The sequence below is a fragment of the Grammomys surdaster genome, unplaced genomic scaffold (genome assembly GCF_004785775.1).
Source record: "Grammomys surdaster isolate TR1022 unplaced genomic scaffold, NIH_TR_1.0 124005, whole genome shotgun sequence".
Taxonomy (NCBI): domain Eukaryota; kingdom Metazoa; phylum Chordata; class Mammalia; order Rodentia; family Muridae; genus Grammomys; species Grammomys surdaster.
The window spans coordinates 1-9,131 of NW_021619123.1; the positions used below are offsets into that span (position 1 = coordinate 1).

The following is a 9,131-nucleotide window of genomic DNA, read 5'->3' on the forward strand; positions in this document are numbered from 1 at the left end:
TAACTAAATTAGTGCAATAAACTCTATAGTAAGACTCTATTATAAGCCCATGAAATATCAACCATTCCAAAAATGTATCCACTGGTGCTGAATAGATGGATTTAAAGACCCCAGTTAATTTTTAGTGAGAATAGAATTCAGTGAGACCATCATGGCAAAAGAATAAGGTAATTCAAAAAATTACAAATAAAATTCAATGTTCTATCTGTATCACACATTGTAATCTAACAAAGTTACATAAATTAGCATGTGAGATGTACATCTGGGTTGTTGTAATGTAAAACAGTATTGTATCAAAACAAATACCAACTAGGGGTGATTGAAAAATATAAATATATACTAACATTAGGAGTAAAACTCTCTCATAAATGACAATTAAATTCTCTCATTCCTTTGAGTAAAATGTATGAAATTGTTCTCAATCATCTTAATGAGGTATGAACAAATATCAACCACAGAAATGTTTTATCAAAAGGCACTGCCTGCCATGAACTGAAGATCAGGCAAGAGATTTCATTATATGTCAGTGAATGTCTGCACAGGTACTGATACTGGACAGGATAGGTGTTGAATCTGTGTAATTCCAGGCATTAATGGATTCTCCAGATGGTAGGAATCACAGGAAGTTTGAAGAGGTTTTATCATACAATAATATATGTACAAAAGAGAGAATGCTCAACTCTTGCCTCAATATTGCATGTGAGATTGCCCTTCCTTAGACTAGACAATGGAAGATACAGTTTCCCATGATTCATCTCAAAGTCTGAATGGCAAGGGACAGTTGTAACTTTCTCAACTTTTACTATGGAAGTTCTGATGAAATCCATTATCCTGATTGCCAATTGTGTCTTACATGTGGCTGTTGACACATGGTCTGGCCCAAGCTACTCAGAGACTATTGTCTCTGGAGTGTTTGCCATGGATATGAATGAAATCATGACACCTGAGGGTGGAGATCATGATCTTCACAACATGTTTTCAAAAATGTTTTGATCAAAAGCTTCCAGACCACAGATGCAGAGCTTGAGGCCACAATTTTCCAGATGTATCCAGGGACTATGACACAGGATGATTGGAAAGGAACTGTAGAATATAATGAAGTGGATTCTCAGACAGCAATAGCCTTAAAACAGACACATAGGTGTAAAAGTGTGTGTGATGTTTGTCTGCAAAAGAAACAGATTTCATAAGTGTTCCATCTTAGATCCTAGCAGACATGAAGATGCTGTATGCTTTCACTATTTCTTTCTTGCTCCTGATGTTTTATCTCATCTTGTACAGTTTGACTGATCCCTGTTGTTTTTCGAGGATACAGAATACTGAAGATAATGATGGAGATTTGCAAAGTGACTGTAATTAGTTTCTTTTCATCTTTGAGGGACCTCTATAAGAAAATTATTATAATTATTTCATTGATTTTAGGTAAGTCATTTTTTCCTGTTTCAATGTCAATGATTAAAAATATGCAGTTGCATATACAAACTGTGGAATTCTCCCCTGTTCTTCCCATTTTAACATTAGGAATAAGTGAAAATTATATAACACATCAATCACTCTTTTAGTATTTTCAGTGTGTCACCACTTAGTGTGATTTCAACATGTTGGGTTCAAATTCATATTCCTAATTGTAACAGATGTACTGGGAGACTGTGGGACAGATGAAACACACTTTACATGGAAAAAAGACCTCAGTGTTCAGACATCACTTAAAGGATGGTAAAGGATTAGAAAGACTGAAGTGTTAAGAGAAATCTGATACCTTTTAAAGTAAATTGACACATTAACAGTTACACTAAAAGGTAACATCAAATTGATGTGCAAATGAGCCTAGAGAATAATCATCTGGTTATGTGGTATATTGTATTACTTTATATATTTTGGTATGGATACATAAATTTAAATGAAATGTATATTTAAATAATTATCATGTTTGATAAACATTAGCAATTGGAACTATTAAAAACATTTTCTACAAAATCATGGAAATATCATTACTAAAAAATTTTCTCATTGCTTATAATATTAGAATTTAAAAATTTTTAATTATTTTATTTATTTTCATTCCAAATATGGCCTCCCTCCGTTGGTTCCACATCCCAGAGTTCTTTACCATGTCTCCCCTCTTTTTGGCCTCTGAGAGGATGCTTTCCCAACCCCCTACCACTTTATCAGCACCCCATCCTCACTTCCCCAGAAAACTCCATACTTCCTATAGCCTACCCACACCCCCAGCAACCGTTTTCCCTGGGACATCAAGTTTCTACAGGATTAGTCTCATGATCTCCCACTGTGGACATAAAAGACAGTCCTCTGCTACATATGTGCAAGGAGCCATCGACCAACCCATGTATGTTCTTTGTCCTAAGACGCGACATCAATAATAATGAAATTATCATTTTTGTACCCTTTGACTTAAACAAGTTTTTCCTGTTATCATGTTTTAAACTTTTTCTTTCTAATTACATAAATTCTCTCACAGAAACACAGATAATCATTTTCAAGTAAAATTATTATTACACAATTTATATAGACATAAAACATGTCAGGTGGTATTGTATATTGGCTTTTTAACGTATTTCTTAATGATTCTTTCTTCATTAGTATATGTTCTTTTACTATGTTAGTTTCCAAAGATTATTTTGTATGTTTTGAAACATAATTTTCAACTAAGGTATTAGAACTAGGATCCTGTGTTATGGATATTATTCAGTATGTGTTAATAAATATTTTATGGTACCAAAGGTTATGAATCAAAACGTTGAATGAAATACCATTGTATCATTTGATTCTTAAAACACTCAATATTGAGATACTGAATACATAAAACAAATTTCACATAATAAAAAATTTAAGGAGTTATTGATTTAATATACTGGTCAAGGCATTTTTAAAAATTTTTTCTGTGGTATTGGAGCACCAAGAATATTGTTAATCAGCCTTTTTCTCTAGGACTAAAATCCATTTCATGCATGGCTTTCAGAGAAAAAAAACAAGTTTTTTATGGATTTTCAGAAATATAAAAATTATCATATCAGAGTGACATATGTTTATGATCTGAAATTGTATTCAACTCTAAAGATCTCTAATTTCCCAAGCTTATTTCAGGAAAGCTAGCATTTACACAGTAATTTAGCATTTCATGTAGTACAATATTTACTGCAATTGAATAGAAAATTTGATGTGTCAAATAGTGTTGGTTTGTATATGCTTGATCCAGAGAATGGCACTATTAGGAGTTATGGCCTTGTTGGAGTAGGTGTGGCCAGTTCGAGGTAGTGTGTCACTGGGGGGCGGGGAAAGTGAGATCCTTCTCCTAGAGAGACAGTCTTCTCCTAGTGGCCTTCAGGTGAAGATAGAGGACTCTGAGTTTCTGCACCACTCATACCTGGATGCTGGATGCTCTCACCTTGATGGTAATGCTCTGAAACTCTGAACCTTTTAGCCAGCTCCAAACAAACACTGTCTTTATACTTGTTTCCTGGGTCATGGTCCTGTTTTCAGCAGTGAAACTCTAATGAAGACAGAAATTAGTACCAGGGACTAGAGTATTGCCGTGTTAGGCCTGGCTATGCTTTTGTTTAGAAGAATGCCGAATTGGAATGCAGTGGAATGCTTTAAGTGGGGCTTAATTCTAATAAGAATATAGAATACTTTGTTTTTGAGAGTGATTTGAACTGTACAGACCTGGCCTAAGATATTTCAGCAGAGAATTATTTCAGCCTGTGGACTAGAGACTATTTTTGTGGTATACTGGTGGAGAATGTGACTGCTTTATGGCCTTGTCTGAAGAGTCTACCTGTGGCTCATATAAGGAGATGTATATTAATTGCATTGATAAAGGCAGTTTCTGAAAATCATAGCAAGGTCTTTATTTTCTGGTTTAGTCTCATGAAGAGCATGCTGTTCAAACATAGCAAACTTAGAAAGAATGAATGTACAATATATGGTTTAAATGATAATAAATGGACCCCAGGAAGAGAAATAGATCTGAAACCTATGTTCAAGGAAATAAAGGTATTAAGGGAATGGTGATCTCAGGGCAAGATTCCACCCACATGATCTTGTTTGTGTTTGCAGTTAAACAAGGAATAGTTTGGACTTTTAGTCTGGAATGACCTACAATCCAAAAGTAGTGGGCCCACATGTGATCCAGATACTGAGGCTGGAAGACACAGGCTGTAGATCTGAATGTTCAGGAATAGTGGTCATGAAAACTTAGGCACAGGCATGGTGATGGACAGGTTTAATCCATGGAAAAAAACGCAGGTAGATCTCTGAGTTCAAGGTCAGTCTTGAACAGAATAAGTTCTAGGTGAAGAAAAGAAGCCCAGGCATAGTTGTACAAACCTTTAACACCAGCATCCAGGAGACAGAGGTATGAAAATCTTTGTGTTCAAGGACAATCTACTGGGCAAACTCCAGGAGTGAGAAAGTTGTAAAACAGAAATCTGAGAAGAGAATAAGGGGCAGTATGTTCTAGCAACAGCAAGTAGCAGAAATAGGTGGCTTCTGCCATGTTGCTCTGGCATTAGAGTCAAGAATAGAAGGGACTACTGGGAAAATTGATGCTGATTAGCTGGAGCTAAGAAATTAGCATTGCTAAAGAAGAGACCAGCATTAATGAGATGAAATCTTCTGGTAAGTGTTTTCTCAGATCACAAAGAAACTGTGTTCTAGAGATAGCCAAAGTTATCACTTGTGTTGCAGCTGGGTCGGTAACAAGTAAGAATGACCTAGGTGGTATGGGTTTTGAAGGTATGAAATGTTCATGGAGAGCAGCTAAGGCTTGGTACTGTGAGATGCCAGGGTAGGCCAGTGGTGAAGGTGCAGTCTCAGTTGCAGTTGATGGCTAAGATATAGAGGATTCTTGTAAAGAAGGTGAGCTTTGTCACCATGAAGAGAGCCTATGAGAGGCTATTGGTGAAGCCTAGTTGCATGAGATGTCACCATAGTATTAAAGATGCCAGTATCATGGAATGTCTACTAAGAACAGCAGCAGCAGTGGAGTGGAGTCTATCAGAGACTAGAGTGCTACCGGAGGCATGGCTGGAGAAGTGACACAAAGCCTTTGGAAGAGCCTAGAAGATCATGTGTGAATCTTAGACATTGAAACTAGAAGCAGTAAAGATGAAGTTCACTTGGAGATCCCAAGAGTTTAAAGATGCCTAGTTCTGTGTAATTAGAACTTGAAGACTACTGTGTAAGAACCTTAGTTTATAGAACTGTAATCTAGTTCATGTATGACATTCAGAGATAAAACAGCTCTTTACACATTGTCACAAATATAAAAATTATCATATAAGAGTGATGGATTTCGGGGAATTCTTAAGGTTTATTCATCTCTAAATATCACTAATTTCTTAAGCTTATTTCAGAAAAATCGGCATTTACATGTCTCCTAGTGTGAAGTTTACTGCAATTGGAGAGTAAATTTCATGTTTCAAGCACTCTCAGCAATCATCCCTATGTCTTCTTTTAGAATACCAGAAAGAAGATCCGAGTTTTTTCTGGTAATGTGTTTTGCTACTGATGAGGTCAACAGGAATCCTTATCTTTTACCGAACATGTCTTTGGTATTCTCATACAGTGGTAGTGCCATTTGTGAAGATATATTTGAAATTATGGAAGGAATATACTTATCACAAAAACATTCTTGGCCTCTTATTAATTATGAATGTGAAAGACAGAGAAGCTGTCCTATAGACCTTATAGGACCATCATGGACTACATCCTTAAAACTTTCAATTGATTCTAGGATGCCAATGGTGAGAATGTGTGATACTGTATGAATTAACGACTTTTTATTCTATTCATAGGTGCCTAGGGAGAAACTTGCTTGGCATAGGTTTGTGTGTGTGTTCTTTTTTATATATTATCTGTTTATTATAAAGGATTTAATAATCAGATTTTTGATGCATTGAGAAAACAGTTAAGTATGTATTTATAACATGGTGACTGCTCAGGAATAGTCTAGATTCTAATAGGAATAATATATGATATTTATAGTGTAATATTTCTATCCTCAATACGAGTTCTGAAAAGTGAGTAATGTTACTTTTATATACACCCAAACTTTCTAACATTCATATTCCTTACAGGATGTTTCATTATCTTTCTATGTCCTCTAGGTTTTCTTTGGACCATTTAATCCTAACTTGAGTGACCATGACCATTTTCCCTATGTCTATCAGATAGCAACCAAGGACACACGTTTGTCTCATGCTATCGCATCCTTGATGCTTCATTTTAGATGGACTTGGATAGGACTGGTTGTCTCAGATGATGACCAGAGCATTCAGTTTCACTCAGACTTGAGAGAAGAAATCCAAAGGCTTGGGATCTGTTTAGCATTTGTGAATATGATCCCAGAAACAATGCAGTTATACAAGACAAAGGCTAAGATATATGATAAACAAATTATGGCATCATCAGCCAAGGTTGTTATCATTTATGGTGAAATGAACTCTACCCTAGAAGTCAGCTTTAGAAGATGGGCATATTTAGGTGCTCAGAGAATCTGGATCACAACCTCACAATGGGATGTCATCACAAATAAAAAAGATTTCAGCCTTGATTTCTTCCATGGGACTGTCACTTTTGTACACCACAACAATGATATTGCTAAATTTAGCAATTTTGTACAAATAAAAAACACTTCCAAATATCCAATAGACATTTCTCAGATTATGCCGAACTGGAATTATTTTAATTGTTCAATCTCTAAGAACAGCAATAGCAAGATGGATCATTTTCTATTCAACAACACAGAGGAATGGTTAGCACAGCACAAATTTGACATGGCCCTGAGTGAAGAAGGTTACCATTTGTATAATGCTGTGTGTGCTGTGGCCCACACCTACCATGAACTCATTCTTCAAAAACTAGAATTTCTGCAAACCGAAAAATCCAAACGAATATTCAATGTCTGTCAACAGGTAAAAATTTTTACATTTCATTATGCTTAGATTTTTCAGTATGATCTTTTAAGTGGCCCTCAGAAACTCACATATATTTGTTAGAGAGTATTCAATAAGTGGAAAGACTTCTACACTTTAAAACTCCCTGTAGTAACCATCCTCATATTTCTATTAAAATCGAATTTCAACCAAACATTGTCAAAAAAGATAAGGAAGAACACTTCAGGCTTGTCAAAGGAAAAATCTACCAAGATGAGCTTTCAATACTGAATATCTATGCTCCAAATGCAAGGGCACTGACATTCATAAAACAAATTTACTAAAACTCAAAGCACACATTGGACCTCACACAATAATAGTGCGAGACTTAAACACTGCACTCTCATAAATGGACAGATAGTGGAAACAGAATTAAACAAAGACACAATGATACTAAGCGAAGTTATGAACCAACAATTTGGATTTAACAAATATCTATAGAACATTTCATCATAAAACAAAAGAATATACCTTCTTCTCAGCAACAGGCCTAGACAGATATAAGAAGATTGACATAATTCCATGTATCCCTTCAGATCACCAAAGACTAAGGCTGGTCTTCAATAATAACAGAAACAACAGAAAGCTGACATACAGGTGGAAACTGAAAAACTCTCTACTCAATGATAACTTGGTCAAGGAAGAAATAAAAGATGAAATTAAAGACTTTGTAGAATTTAATGAAATTGAAGAAACATCAAAACCAAACTTCTGGGACACAAGGAAAGCAGTGCTAAGAGGAATACTCATAGCTCTAATTGCCTACAAAAAGAACCTGGAGAGAGCATACCCTAGCTGCTTTGCAGCACATTTGAAAGCTCTAGAACAAAGGGAAGCAAATACATCCAAGAGATATTGACAACAGGAAATAATCATACTCAGAGCTGAAATCAATCATGTAGAAACAAAAAGAATTATACAAAGAATCAACAGAACCAGGAGCTGGTTCTTTGAGAAAATCAAGAAGATATATAAAACCTTAGTTAGCCTAACCAGAGGGCACAGGGACAGTATCCAAGATAATAAGATTAGGACTGAATAGGAAGACTTAACAATGGAAACTGAGGAAATTAAAAAAAAATCATCAGATCCTATTCCAAAAGCCTATACTCAACAAAATTGGAAAATCTGGATGGAATGAACAATTTTCTAGACAGATATCAGCTACCACAGTTAAATCAAGATCAGATAAACCACCTAATCAATCCTATATCCCCTAAAGAAATAGAAGCAGGTATTAAAAGTTTCCCAATCAAAACAACAACAAAAAAAAAGCACAGGACTGGAAGAATTTAGTGAAGAATTTTATCAGACCTTTCAAGAAGACCTAATACCAATTCTCTTCATATTATTCCACAAAGTAAAAGGAACACTACACAATCTATTCTATAAAACCACAATTATGTTCTTCCCTAAACCAAACAAAGATCCAATAAAAAAGAGAACTTCAGCCCAATCTCACTTATTAATATCGATGCAAAAATACCAAAAAAAAAATTCTTACAAACCAAACCCAAGAACATATCAAAAAAAAAAAAAACTCAACATAATCAAGTAGGCTTTATCCATGGAATTAAGAGATGGCTCAAAATATGGAAAGCAGTCAATGAAATCCTCTATATGAGCAATATCAAAAAGAAAAACCACAAGGTCATCTCACTAGATTCTGAGAAAGCATTTGACAAAAGTCATCAGCCCTTCAGGATCAAAGTCTTGGAAAGATTAGGAATTAAAGGCCCATACCTAAACGTAGTAAAAGCAATATACTGCAAACTAGTGGCCAACATCAAAGTAAATGGAGAAAAACTTAAAGCAATCCCACTAAAGTCAGGGACTAGACATTGCTACCCATTCTCTTCCTAACTATTCAGTATAGTACTGTATGCTCTAGCCAGAGCAATTAGACAACAAAAGGAGGTCAAAAGGATACAAATTGGAAAGGAAGAAGTCAAAATATTACTATATGCAGATGATAAGGTAGTATAGTTAAATGACCCCAAAGCTGCAACCAGAGAACTCTTAAACCTGATTTAAAAAAATATATATATAAAACATTCAGAAAAGTGGCTGGATAAAAAATTAGCTTGAATAAATAGTCTTCCCTTACTCAAAGGACTAACAGGCTGAGAAAGAAATTAGGGATATGACAACCTTCAGAAATAATATAAAATACCT

At 35.2% G+C, this 9,131-nt stretch overlaps 1 pseudogene; it reads left to right on the forward strand.

The window, feature by feature from the left end:
* Positions 1-1,216: 1,216 nt before the first annotated feature.
* On the forward strand, positions 1,217-6,935 carry LOC114636433 (annotated as a pseudogene).
* Positions 6,936-9,131: the final 2,196 nt, after the last annotated feature.